A 14950-nucleotide genomic window follows, 5' to 3' on the forward strand; every position below is an offset into this window, starting at 1 on the left:
GTTTTGGGGCTCCACAAATGGCATGCATATAAGACGGCGAACTTAATAAATGTTGTGTGTGTTTTGATGGCTCCATCTGACCAGCCGTTCCTGTCTCTGTCCCTCTTCTTGGGATTCCCTGTTCCCTGAGACATGACAATATTGAAATTAGGCTGATTAATAACCCTAGAATGGCCTCTAAGGGTTTGAATGAAAGGAAAAGTGGCATGTCTCTCACTTTAAATCAAAAGCTAGAAATGATTAAACTTAGTGAGGAAGGCATGTCAAAAGCCAAGACAGGCCAAAAGCTAGTCTTCTTGTGCCAAGCAGTTAACAAAAATGTGAATTTAAAGGAAAAGTCCTTGAAGGAAATTAAAAGTGCTACTCCAATGAACACAGGAATGTTAAGAAAGCTAAACAGCCTTACTGCTGACATGGAGAAAGTTCTAGTGGCTTGGTTAGAAGATCAAACCAGCTACAACATTCCCTTAAGCCAAAGCCGAATCCAGCAAAAGGTGCTAACTTTCTTCAATTCTGTGAAGACTGAAAGAGGTAAGGAAGCTCCAGAAGAAAAGTTTGAAGCTATCAGAGGTTGGTTCCTGAAGTTTAAGGAAGGAAGCCATCTCCATAGCATAAAAGTGGGAGGTGAAGCAGCAAGTGCTGATGTAGAAGCTGTGGCAAGTTGTCCAGAAGATCTAGCCGGGATAACTGATGAGGGCGGCCACACTAAACACCAGATTTTCACTGTAGATGAAACAGCCTCATGTTGGAAGAAGATGCCATCTGGGACTTTCATAGCTAGAAGGGAGAAGTCAATTCCTGGCTTCAAAGCTTCAAAGGATAGACTGAGTCTCTTGTTAGGGGCTAATGCAGATGGTGACTTTTAAGTTGAAGCCAGTGCTCATGTACCACTCCAAAAATTCAAGGACCCTAAATAATTATGCTAAATCTACTCTGCCTGTGCTCTATAAATGGAACAACAAAGCCTGGATGACAGCACATCTGTTCACAACATGGTTTACTTAACATTTTAAGCCCATTGTTGAGACCTACTGCTCAGAAAAGAAAAGATCCCTTTCAAAATATTAAGCTCATTGATAATGTACCTGGTCACCCAAGAACTCTGATGGAGATGTACAAGGAGGTGAATGTTGTTTTCATGCATGCTAAACACAAAATCCATTCTATAGCCCATGGGTAGAGGAGTAATTTCTGCTTTCAAGTCTTATTAAATACATTTCTAGCTGCTGTAAATAGTGATTTCTCTGATGAGTCTGGACAAAGTAAATTGAAAACCTTCCGGAGAGGAATCACCATTCTAGATGCCATTAAAAACATTCGTGATTCACAGGAAGAGGTCAAAATACCAACATTAACAGGAGTTTGGAAGACGTTAACTCCAACCTTCATGGATGACTTTGAAAGGTTGAAGAGTTCAGTGGTGGAAATAACTGCAAATGTGGTAGAAACAGCAAGAGAACTAGAAGTGGAGCCTGAAGATGTGACTGAATTGCTGTATTCTCAACATAAAACTTGAACGGATGAGGAGTTGCTTCTTGTGAATGAGAAAAGAAAGTAGTTTCCTGAGATGGAATCTACTCCTGGTAAAGAGGCTGTGAACATTGTTGAAATGACAGCAAAGGATTCAGAATATTTCATATAAACTTATTTGATAAGGCAGTGGCAGGTTGTGAGAGGATTGACTCCAGTTTTGAAAGAAATTCTACCATGGGTAAAGTGCTATCAAACAGCATTGTGTGCTACAGAGAAATCTTTCATGAAAGAAGAATTGATCGATGCAGCAAACCTCATTGCTGTCTTATTTTAAGAAATTGCCACAGCCACCCCAACCTTCAACAACCACCACCCTGATCAGCCACCAACATCAAGGCAATATCCTCCGCCAGCAAGAAGATTACAACTCGTTGAAGGCTCAGGTGATGTTTAGCATTTTTTATCAATAAAGTATTTTTTAATTAAGGTATGTACATTTTTTTAGACAAAATGCTGTAACATACTTAAAAGACTGCACTATAGTGTAAACATTACTTTTATATGTACTGGGAAACCAAAAAGTTTGTGTGACTCTCTTTATTGCAATAATTGCTTTATTGTGTTGTTCTGGAACCAAACCTGAAATGTCTCCAAGCTGTGCCCATATATATTTACTATAAACCAAAAAAAAAAAAAACCCAAACCCACTGCCGTCGAGTCGATTCCGACTCATAGCAACCCTACAGAACAGAGTAGAACTGCCCCATACAGTTTCCAAGGAGTGCCTGGCAGATTTGAACTGCTGACCTCTTGGTTAGCAGCCATAGCACTTAACCACTACACCACCAGGGTTTCCGATATATATATATATATATATATATATATATATATATATACGCACACACATATACATACTTATTTGATAAATTTCCAGATAATAAAACAGTCCATAACAAATTATACATTTGCTTTCATTTATAATCTATGATTGTGTTTAACAGGTTCTTGTAAATTTTTTACTTAAGCATTTCTGTAAGGATGTACAAAACTTTGTCCCTCCCCCCAAGCCTTTTTGAACTATGGATGCTGAATTTAAGATGGACTGTTGGAATAAGAAGTGGAAATAGCTCGTGGATAAGGAAACAAGAGCTACAGTCCTATTCCAGTAGAATTGTGTAGTTATTTGTATAAGGAAGTATAGTCCCTATTTTCCTTGACATCTCCTCTACCTCTTTTATGTCTTTTTCAGAGTTGGATTGTAGTTTTCTAGTATATGGAAGAAACTTTGAAAGGGCAGAAATCAACGGGGAAAGGCTTCTTAACATCACCTGGCAAGAACTTACTGAAGTTGGCGTAATCCGGACTGACCACCAGGATATTATATTAAAAGCAGTTGCTGGTATTCATAAAAAGGTGAGTAGAGCACTATATTACCCATATTTTTATGCAAATAATACATGCTTTCTGTGTTTTCTTTACCAACTGCTCCCACCCCCCATGAAATATTTTTGTAAGTGCCACTATGCCGATTTTTCCTATAAAAAAAAATATGTTACTATAAAAAATTATCATAGCATGTATAGATATGATACCTATCTTTCTAGTTAACAAAAAATAAGGTCAACAACCATGATTCTGTCTGCTACGTGGTCTACAGTAAATTGCGATTTTTCACCTTTCCAGTGGAAAGATGATTATGACAGTATGTTCTAATTACTGTGTTTATGAATTCTGGTGGGCCCCTCTCATTTCCATATTCAAATCATGGTTATTTCTGAGGTGTTTGCTGTTTTTCACTATGAGTTGGAATTGACTTGACGGCAATGGATTTGGGTTTTTTTTTTTTTTGCTGTTTTTTGCTCTGCCTGGGGATGATGTGTCCCATCTATCTTGGGAAAACTCACAAATATTTTGTCTAAAGTCACTTCCTCCCAGAAATCAAAGTTGGGGATACTAGTTTTGGTGAATTAGCTTGCAAATTCCTATAAAATCAAAGGAGAGAGAGAGGGCTACTGTGTCCACTGAGGCTCAAAATGAATCAAAAAATATCAAAGGAATTATCAAGACCAGATACAATATTCGAGATAACTGTCTCTGCAGGAATAAACTTGCCAATTTTCTCTAATAGGGGTCTGAGTGGTGCAAGCAGCTTATATCAACTGCTAACCTAAAGGTTGGCAGTTTGAACCCATAGTGGCTCTGCAGAAGGAAGGCCTGGCAAACTGCTTGCTTAAAGATTACAGCCAAGAAAACCCTATGGAGCAGTTCTATTCTGTAAAACATGGGGTAGCCATCAATTGGAATAGACTTGACGACATCTTATTTTTTTCTTTTAATTATGTCAAATTCAGCCCAAACTCAATAATAAATATAAGGGCAAACATAGAACTATTTAATAAGGATTAAAAGCTTAGAAAAACTTGGAATTTTTCATTATGTCAAAGCTGTAATCGTCCTAAAATCTATTAATCATTCAAAAAATATTCATCGAGGACCTTTAATTATTTGATAATTCAAGCAATATCATATGCCTAATATGTTAACTTTCATTTCTCACATTTTAATTTGTGATGCTTAAAACCAATTTATTTCTAGTAAAATTTTAAATATTCTAATTTCCCATATCTCTTTGGGATGAATTTCATTCTTTTACTTTTTCTGTAAGGACACTGTGCATTTTTTAAAAAATGAAGTCTCTGTGTATCTCTGCCATTTTCCTTCATTATCTAAGTAGACTTTTCAAGAGAGTGACAATATGTCTGTTTTATTGCACTTTTTTAAAATTGATTTTTATTGTGCTTTAAGTGAAAGTTTACAAATCAAGTCAGTCTCTCATACAAAAATTTATACACACCTTGCTCTACACTCCTAATTGCTCTCCACCTAATGAGACAGCACACTCCTTCCCTCCACTCTCTATCCTCGTGTCCATTTGGGCAGTTTCTGGTCCCCTCTGCCCTCTCATCTCCCCTACACACAGGAGATGCCAACACAGTCTCATGTGTCTACATGATCTAAGAAGTCCATCCTTCACCAGTATCATTTTCCAATCCATATTCCAGTCCAATCCATGTCTGAAAAGTTGGCCCCGGGAATGGCTCCTGTCCTGGGCCAACAGATCTGGGGACCATGACCTCCAGGGTCCTTCTAGTCCCAGTCTGACCATTAAGTCTGGTCTTTTATGAGAATTTGGGGTCTGCATCCCACTGCTCTCCTGCTCCCTCGGGAGTTCTCTGCTGTGTTCCCTGTCAGGGCAGTCATCGGTTGTGGCCGGAAGCCATCTAGTTCTTCTGGTCTCGGGCTGATGTAGTCTCTAGTTTATGTGGCCCTTTCTGTCTTTTAGGCTCGTAATTACCTTGTGTCTTTGGTGTTCTTCATTCTTCCCTGCTCCAGGTGGGTTGAGACTGATTAATGCATCTTAAATGCCCACTTGCTAACGTTTGAGACCCCATACACCGCTCTCCAAAGTGGCAATCAGAATGTTTTCTTAATAGATTTTATTATGCCAGTTGACTGAGATGTCCCCTGAAGCCATGGTCCCCAAACTCCCACTCCTGCTTCACTGGCTTTCGAAGCATTCACTTTATTCAGGAAACTGCTTTTGGTTTACTCCAGTTGTGTTGATCTCTCCTGTGTAGTGTGTTGTCTTTCCCTTCACCTAAAATAAAGCTTACCTACTATCTAACTACCTAATTAGTGAAAACCCCTCTCTCTCCCTACCTCCCTCCCCCCTCTCGTAACTATCAAGGAATATTTTCTTCTCTGTTTAAACTATTTCTTGAGTTCTTATACAACTGGTCTCATACAATATTTGTCCTTTTGCAACTGACTAATTTCATTCAGCATACTGCTTTCCAGATTTCTCCATGTTATGAAATGTTTCATGGATTCATCATTGTTCTTTATTGATGCGCAGTATTCCATTGTGTGAATATACCATAATTTTTTTTTATCCACCCATCCATTGAAGGGCACCTTGGTTGCTCCCAACTTGATGCTATTGTAAACAGTGCTGCAGTGAACATGGGTATGCGTATATCTGTTCGTGTAAAGGCTCTTATTTCTCTAGGATATATTCCAAGGAGTGGGATTGCTGGATCATACGGTAGTCCTATTTCTAGTTTTTTAAGGAAGTGCCAAATCGATTTCCAAAGTGGTTGTATCATTTTACATTCCCACCAGCAATGTGTAAGTGTTCCAGTCTCTCCACAACCTCTCCAACATTTAGTATTTTGTGTTTTTTGGATTAATGCCAGCCTTGTTGGAGTGAGATGATATCTCATTGTAGTTTTCATTTGCATTTCTCTAATGGCTAATGATCATGAGCATTTCCTCATGTATTTGTTAGCAGCCTGAATGTCTTCTTTAGTGAAGTGCCTGTTCATATCCTTTGTCAATTTTTTAATTGGGTTATTTGTCTTTTTGTAGTTGAGTTTTTGCAGTACCATGTAGATTTTAGAGATCAGGCGATGATCGGAAATGTCATAGCTAAAAACTTTTTTCCAGTGTGTAGGTAGTCTTTTTACTCTTTTGGTGAAGACTTTGGTTGAGCATAGGTGTTTGATGTTTAGGAGCTCCCAGTTATCTAGTTTTTCTTCTGCATTGTTAGTAACATTTTGTATACTGTTTATGTCATGTATTGGGGCTCCTAGTGTTGTCCCTATTTTTTCTTCCATGATCTTTATTGTTTTAGATTTTATATTTAGGTCTTTTATCCATTTTGAGTTAGTTTTTGTGCATGGTGTGAGGTATGGGTCTTGTTTCATTTTTTTGTAGATGAATATCCAGTTATGCCAGCACCATTTGTTAACAAGGCTGTCTTTTCCCCAATTAACTGACTTTGGGCCTTTGTCAAATATCTACTGCTCATATGTGGATGGATTTATGTCTGGATTCTCAGTTCTGTTCCATTGGTCCATGTGTCTGTTGTACCAGTACCAGGCTGTTTTGACTACTGTGGCGGTGTAATAGGTTCTAACATCAGGTGGAATGAGGCCCCCCACTTTGTTTTACTTTTTCAGTAATGCTTTATTTATCTGGGGTCTCTTTCCCTTCCAAATGAAGTTGGTGATTTGTTTCTCCATCTCATTAAAAAAATGTCTTTGGAATTTGGAACAGAATTGCATTATATCTATAAATGGCTTTTGGTAGAATAGACATTTTTACAATGTTGAGTCTTCCTATCCATGAACCAGGTATGTTTTTCCACTTATATAGGTCTCTTTTGGTTTCTTGCAGTAGCGTCTTGTAGGTTTCTTTGTATAGGTCTTTTACATCTCTAGTTAGATTTATCCCTAAATATTTTATCTTCTTGGGGGCTACGGTAACGGTATTGATTTGAAGATTTCCTCCTCGATGTTCTTTTTGTTGAAGTAGAGGAATCCAACTGACTTCTGTATGTTTATCTTGTATCCTGATACTCTGCTGAACTCTACTATTGCTTTCAGTAGCTTCCTTGAGGATTCTTTAGGGTTTTGTGTGTATAAGACCATGTCATCTTCAAATAGAGATACTTTTAATTCTTCCTTACCAATCTGAATATACTTTATTTCTTTATCTAGCCTAATTGCTCTGGCTAGGACCACCAGCCCAATGTTGTATAAGAGTGGTGTTAGAGGGCACCTTTGCCTGGTTCCTGTTCTCAAGGGGAATGTTCTCGGAATCTTTCCATTTAGTATGATGTTGGCTGTTGGATTTGTATAAATGCCCTTTATTATATTGAGGAATTTTTCTTCTATTCCTGTTTTGCTGAGAGTTTTTATCATGAATGGGTGTTGAACTTTGTCAAATGCCTTTTCTGCATCAATTGTTAAAATCATGTGGTTCTTCAGATATATGCACACCCATGTTTATTGCAGCACTGTTTTTGTTTTCAATAGCAAAAAGATGGAAGCAACCAAGGTGCCCATCAATGGATGAATAGATAAATAAATTATGGTATATTCACACAATGGAATACTATGCATCGACAAAGAACAGTGAGGAATCTGTGAAACACTTCATAACATGGAGGAATCTGGAAGGCATAATGCTGAGTAAAATTAGTCAGTTGCAAAAGGACAAATATTATATGAGACACTATTATAAGAAACTCAGAAATAGTTTAAACTGAGAAGAAAACATTCTTTTGTGGTTAAAAGAGGGGGGAGGAAGGGTTGCTGGGAGAGGGGCATTCACTAACAGATAGTAGATAAGAACTACTTTAGGTGAAGGGAAAGGCAGCACACAATACAGGCAAGGTCAGCACAATTGGACTAAACCAAAAGAAAGAAGCTTCCTGAATCAACTGAATGCTTCGAAGGCCAGTGTAGCAGGGGCAGAGGTCCGGGGACCATAGATTCAGGGGACATCTAAGTCAACTGGCATAATAAAATCTATTAAGAAAACATTCTGCATCCCACTTTGAAGAGTGGCGTCTGGGGTATTAAACGCTAGCAAGCAGCCATCTAAGATGCATCAGTTGGTCTCAACCCACCTGGATCAAAGGAGAATGAAGAACACCAAGGACACAAGGTGATTACGAGCCCAAGAGACAGAAAAGGACACGTTAACCAGAGCCTACATCATCCTGAGACCAGAAGAACTAGATGGTGCCCGGCTACAACTGATGACTGCCCTGACAGGGAACACAACGGAGAACCCCTTTGGGCGAGCAGGAGAGCAGTGGGATGCAGACCCCAAATTCTCATAAGACCAGACTTAATGGTCTGACTGAGACTGGAAGGACCCCAGCGGTCATGGCCCCCAGACCTTCTGTTGGCCCAGGACAGGAACCATTCCCGAAGCCAACTCTTCAGACATGGATTGGACTGGACAATGTGTTGGAGAAGGATGCTGGTGAGGAGTGAGCTTCTTGGATCAGGTGGACACTTGGGACTATGTTGGCATCTCCTGCCTGGAGGGGAGATGAGAGGGTGGAAGGGGTTAGAAGCTGGCAAAATGGACACAAAAAGAGAGTGGAGGGAGAGAGTAGGCTGTCTCATTAGGGGGAGAGTAATTGGGAGTGTGTAGCAAGGTGTATATGGGTTTTTGTGTGAGAGACTGACTTGATTTCTAAACTTTCACTTAAAGCACAGTACCGTCCCAAAAAATCATTTGGTTCTCGTCTTTTGTTTTATTTATGTGATGAATTCCATTAATTGTTTTTCTAATGTTGAACCATTCCTGCATACGTGGTATGAATCCTGCTTGGTCGTGGTGAGTTATTTTTTTGCTATGTTGTTGAATTCTCTTGGCTAGAATTTTGTTGAGGATTTTTGCACCTAAGTTCCTGACAGATATGGGTCTGTAATTTTCTTCTTTTGTGATCTTTACCTGGTTTTGGGTATCAGGGATATGGTGGCTTCATAGAATGAGTGTGGGAGCATTCTGTCCTTTTCTATGCTTTGAAATACCTTTAGTAGTAGTGGTGTTAACTCTTCTCTGAAAGTTTGGTAGAACTCTGCAGTGAAACCATTCGGGCCAGGGCTTTTTTTTTGTTGGGAGTTTTTTGATTACCTTTTCAATCTCTTCTTTTGTTATGGGTCTATTTAGTTGTTCTATCTCTGTTTGTGTTAGTTTAGTTAGGTAGTGTGTTTCTAGGAGTTCATGCATTTCTTCTAGGTTTTCAAATTTTTTAGAGTATAATGTTTCGTAGTAATCTGATATGATTCTTTTCCTTTCAGTTAGGTGTGTTGTGATATCGCCCATGTCATTTCTTATTTTGGTTATTTGCTTCCTATCCTGTTTCTCTTTTTCTCAGTCTGGGCAATGGTTTATTAATTTTGTCAGTTTTTTCAAAGAACCAGCTTTTGGACTTGTTAACTCTTTCAATTGTCTTCCTATTTTCTAATTCGTTTAACTCTGCTCTAATTTTTATTATTTGCTTTTTTCTCATGCCTGAGGGTTTCTTTTGTTGCTCTCTTTCTGTTTGTTCAAGGTGTTGGGATAATTCTTTGATTTTGGACCTTTCTTCTTTTTGTATGTTGTGCATCCCTCGCAGTGATTTTGTGTTTCAAAAGAAGGTTTTTTTTTTTTTTAACAAAAGTTCAAAAAGGGGTTGTATGCATAAATATCATGCTTAGTGTGGGGAGAACTGCTAAATCCAGGTTTTACATGTTTCCAAAACAATATGTTCATTAGCCTAGTGGAAATCATTATGTGGAAAATAAAAACCACAGACTTATTTAGCTATGTCATTCTTCTCACTTGTTCATAAATTATGTGTAACACTAGTAGATGACTGGGTGTTACAAAAACCACGTATGCTCTAAGTCAAATATTGGAACTGTGACTTCTACAAGTTCCTTCAACCATTTATATATCCTGGTTTTCGTTCATATCTTTTATGACCGTGGTCAAATAATCACCAAAATGGGACAGTGAAAATTTGGGGCTCTAGCTCTTCTGTCCAGTTTATTGAGGTATAAAGGAGCCCGAAGATCTTAAAAACCCATGGTCTGTAAATGTTTCTTCACCATGTTTATCTTGCTTGAGATTGATCTGAATAAAGATATTTGGCTGAACACCCAAGGCTGTAAACCATACTTCATTGAATTTAAGATGCTATTGTTGTTAAGATATACCATTATTTAATTTAGCACAAAGATAAAAATGTTATAAATTCCTTCTTACTGAAATCACATCCTGATTTTATTGTTGTTGTTAGGTGCCGTTGAGTCAATTCTGACTCATAGTTACCCTATGTACAACGGAACGAAACACTGCCCTGTCCTGCACAATCCTCACAGTCGTTGTTATGTTTGAGCTGATTGTTGCAGCCACTGTGTCAATCCATCTCACTGAGGGTCTTTCTCTTTTTCACTCACCCTCTACTTTACCAAGCATGATGTCCTTCTCCAGGGAATGGACCTTCCTTATAACATGTCCAAAGTATGTGAGACAAAGTCTTGCCATCCTTGCTTCTAAGGAGCTTTTTGACTATGCGTCTTCCAAGACAGATTTGTTTGTTCTTCTGACACCCAGTGGCATATTCAATATTCTTTGCCAACACCATAATTCAAAGGCATCAATTCTTCTTAGGTCTTCCTTGTGTAGTGTGACAGCTTTTGAATGAATATGAAGTGATTGAAAATACCATGGCTTGGGTCAGGCACACCGTAGTCCTCAAAATAACGTTTTTTTAACACTTTAAAGAGTTCTTTTGCAGTGGATTCTCTAATGTAATAAGTCATTTGATTTATTTCTCTTTTTTCTTTCTTAACATTTTATTGTGTTTTTGGTGACAGTTTACACAGGAAATTGGGTTCTCATTTAACAATTTCCATACATAAGTTTCAGTGACATTGGTTAAATTTTTCACCAAGTATCAGCGTTCTTATTATTTCCATTCTGGTTTTTTGGTTTGCCTTAATCTAGCTTCCCTGTCATCTTTGATCTAAGGAAAATATCTACCACTTGGTTTCATTTAGATGATTCTTTAGAGACGCAATCTGTCATTTGGCCGAAAGATGACCTCTGGGAGTGGTATGAGTTCCAAGTTTAAAGGGTATCCCAGGTTGATAATCTCTGGAGATCATCTAGTCTCTACCAGTCCAGTAAGTCTGGCCTTTTTCACCCCATTGTTTGATTTCTTGACTGCTGCTTCCATGGACATTGATGGGGGATCCAAGGAAAATGAAATCCTTGACAACTTAAATATTTTCTCCATTTATTATGATGTTGCTTATTGGTAAAGTTGTGAGAATTTTTGTGTTCTTTATGTTGAGGTGTGATCCATACTGAACTCTCTGATCTTCATCAGTATGTGCTTTAAGCCCTCTTCCCTTTCAGCAAGCAAGGTTGCGTCATCTGAATATCCCAAGTAGTTACTGAGTCTTCCTGCAATCCTTATGTCCATTCTTATTCATATAGTCCTCTTCTCAGATTATTTGCTCAGCATACAGATTGAATAGGTATGGTGAAAGGATACAACCCTGACACATACTTTTTCTGATTTTAAACCATGCAGTATCCTGTAGTTCTGTTCAAATGATTGTCTTTTTGTCTATGTACAGGTTCCACATGAGCACAATTAGGTGTTCTGGAATTCCCATTATTCGCAGTGTTAACCATAATTTGTTATGATTCATATAGTTGAGTGCCTTTCATAGTCAATAAAACACAGGTAAACATCTCTCTGGTATTCTCTGCTTTCAGCCAGGGTCCATCTGACATCAGCAGTGATATCCCTCATTCCACATCCTCTTCTGAATCTGGCTTGAATTCCTGACAGTTCCCTGTCAATGTACTGCTGTAACTGTTTTGAATTATCTTCAGAAAAAAAAATTATTTGTGTTTGATATTGTTCAATAATTTTCGTGTTCTGTTGGATCACCTTTCTTTGCAATGGGTACAAATATGGATCTCTTCCAGTAGGTTGGCCAGGTAGCTGTCTTCCAAGTTTCTTGACATAGATGAGTGGGCACTTCCAGCACTGCATCCCTTGTCGAAACATAGCAATTGGTATTCTGTCAATTCCTGGAGCCTTGTTTTTTGCCAATGCCATCAGTGAAGCTTGGACTTCTTCCTTCAGTAACATCAGTTCTTGAACATATGCTACCTGTTGGGATGTTTGAATGATGACCAATTATTTTTGGTACAGTGACTCTGTGTATTCCTTTCATCTTTTTTTTGATAATCCTTGCATCTTTCAATATTTTCCCCATAGAATCCTCCAGTATTGCAACTTGAGTCTTGAATTTTTTCTTCAGTTTTTTCAGCTTGAGAAATGCCAAACATGTTCTTCCCTGTTGGCTTTCTAACTCCAGGTCTTCACACGTTTCATAATATTTTGCTTTGTCTTCTGGAGTCGCCCTTTAAAATCTTCTGTTCACTTCTTTTACTTCATCATTTCTTCCTTGTGGTTTAGCTGCTCTGTGTTCATGAGCAAGTTTCAGAGTCTCTTCTGACATCCATTTGGTGTTTTCTTTCTTGCCTGCCTTTTGGTGACCTTTTGCTTTCTTCACATATGATGTCCCACAACTTGTCTGGCCTTCAGTCTTTAGTGTTCAGTGTGAAATCTGTTCTTCAGATGGTCTCCAAATTCAGGTGGGATAAACTCAAGGTCGTATTTTGGTTCTCGTGGACTTGTTCTAATTTTCTTCAGCTTCAACTTGAACTTGCCTATGAGCAATTGCTGGTCTGTTTCACAGTTGGCCCCTGGCCTTGTTCTGACTATATGGAGCTTCTCCATTGTCTCTTTCCACAGATGCAGTCTATTAGATTCCCATGTATTCCATTTGATTCCTGTATATTCCATCCAGCAAGATCCACATGTATAGTTACCATTTATGTTGTTGAAAAGCAGACATTTGCAATGAAAAAGTCATTGATCTTGCAAAATTCTATCATGTGATCTCCAGTGTTGTTTCTGTCGCCAAGATCGTATTTTCCAACTACCAATCCTTCTTGTTTCCAACTTTTGTATTCAAATCCTCAGTAATATCAGTGCATCTTTATTGCAAGTTTGATCAATTTCAGACTGCAGAAATTAATAAAAATATTCAATTTCTTCATCTATGCCTTAGTGGTTGGTGCGTAAATTTGAATAGTAGTCATGTTAACTGGTCTTCCTTCTAAGTATATGGATATTTTCCTATCACTGACAGCATTGTACTGCAGGATTGATCTTGAAATGTTCTTTTTGACGAAGAATGCTGCACTATTCCTCTTCAGTTTGTCATCCTCAGCATAGTAGACCTTATGATTATCCAATTCAAAGTGGCCAATGCCAGTCCATTTCAGCTCACTAATGCCTAGGATATTGATCTCTATGCAGTCTATTTCATTTTTGACCACTTCAAATTTTTTTGGATTCATACTTCACATATACAGCTGTTTCTTCTAATTTTGAGTCATGCCACATCAGTAAATGAAGGTCCTGAAAACTTGACTTCATCCGGGTCATTAAGGTCAATTATACTTTGAGCACGCAACTCTTCCCCAGTCATTTTGAGTGCCTTCCAACCTGCTGGGCTAATCTCCCAGCACTATATCAGACAATGTTCTGCTGCTATTCATAAGGTTTTTACATACCAATTTTTTTTAAGAGGTAAATTGTTCTTACTAGGATATCTTCTTCCTAGTCTGTCTTAGTCTGGAAACTCCACAGAAACCTGTCCACTGTGAGTGATCCTGCTGCTTTTTGAAATACTGGTGGCATAGCTTCCAAAATCACAGCCACACACAAGCCACCACGATAGGACAAACTGATGTATGAGTGGTGGAGACAGAGTAGAACTGTGCTATAGTGTTTCCAAGTCTGTGATCTTTACAAAAGCAGACTGCCACATTTCTCCTGTCGAGTGGCTGGTGGGTTCAAACCACCCATGTATCAGTTAGCAGCCCAGCACATTTAACCACTATGCCATCCTGATTTTAGAGTTCTTAAAATATGAAAAAGTGTGCCTCTCCAAATCAGTAAAATATGATACTAAGCAAGTCTATATGGCCCCTGAAGGTATGCTTTGTAATAATATTTTGGGAGACCAAACTGAAAAAGGCACACATGTTCCTAGAGGTAATAGAGATACGAGATTTTACATAGCTGGTTAAGGAATGACTTGTGGTAAGACTATTTTTGACTCAAATTCTGAAAAATGAGCCAAATATCATCTCATGCCTTAACTGGACAAATATAGCTCCCAGGACAGAACATTCATAATCCCATTGGAAGAAAAATTCTCAAGAGAGTATGAACTGGAAATAATCAAACAGAAAAAGTTGTCAGAGGGTAGGCTCTGCTTAACAAATGATTTCCTAGGCGAGATCAGTATATTTGTTTTATTTTGTGTGCTTCCATGCAGAGGTGAAACTTGAAAAATGAGAGCAGACCTATCAGCTATTATGGAATATTATACTACTCCTTCTTGACACATATTTAATTTAAAAAAGTCTATCAGTTTCTTTAATGTCAAGTGAAGAGTGAGTACATGGAGTACATAAACACAGACATTGAATATAACTTAAAAGAGACAAAATAAAGACGTGTTGATGGAGATCAGAAAGCTGAAATTGTAGGTTTTGAGGCAATAGCTTTAATAATACTATTTGCCTTTATGTTGCAAAGGTTGTAAAATACTATCCCATCTTCTAGTCTGATTTTCACAGTAGCTTTTGTGATATAAGAAATATCGGGGACAAATTTATCATGACCATTTTATAGATGAAGATGCTGAGGGTCATATACGTTAACTGTCTCGCTGCAAAGTTGCTTGATGAATAAATAATAGAGCTGGGTGCAGAATTCAGATCTTCTGGCTCAATATTCTTACCACCCAATCAAGGCAGGAAGCAGAAACAGGATAAAGAGGGGAAAGGAGTGAATGGATGAGAGGGATCTAGGGCCTATCAGAAGATCCAGGAAGTCACTATGTTAATATATCTGGGAAGTAGGGCATTATCAGCAGGGTCAAATGTAACAGAGAGGTAAAAGAAATTTATATCAAATTTATGGACAGTAAAACGTAAGGCAAAATATTTTCCTACATTAATATTG

Source organism: Loxodonta africana, chromosome X (genome assembly GCF_030014295.1).
Source record: "Loxodonta africana isolate mLoxAfr1 chromosome X, mLoxAfr1.hap2, whole genome shotgun sequence".
NCBI classification, from domain to species: Eukaryota; Metazoa; Chordata; class Mammalia; order Proboscidea; family Elephantidae; genus Loxodonta; species Loxodonta africana.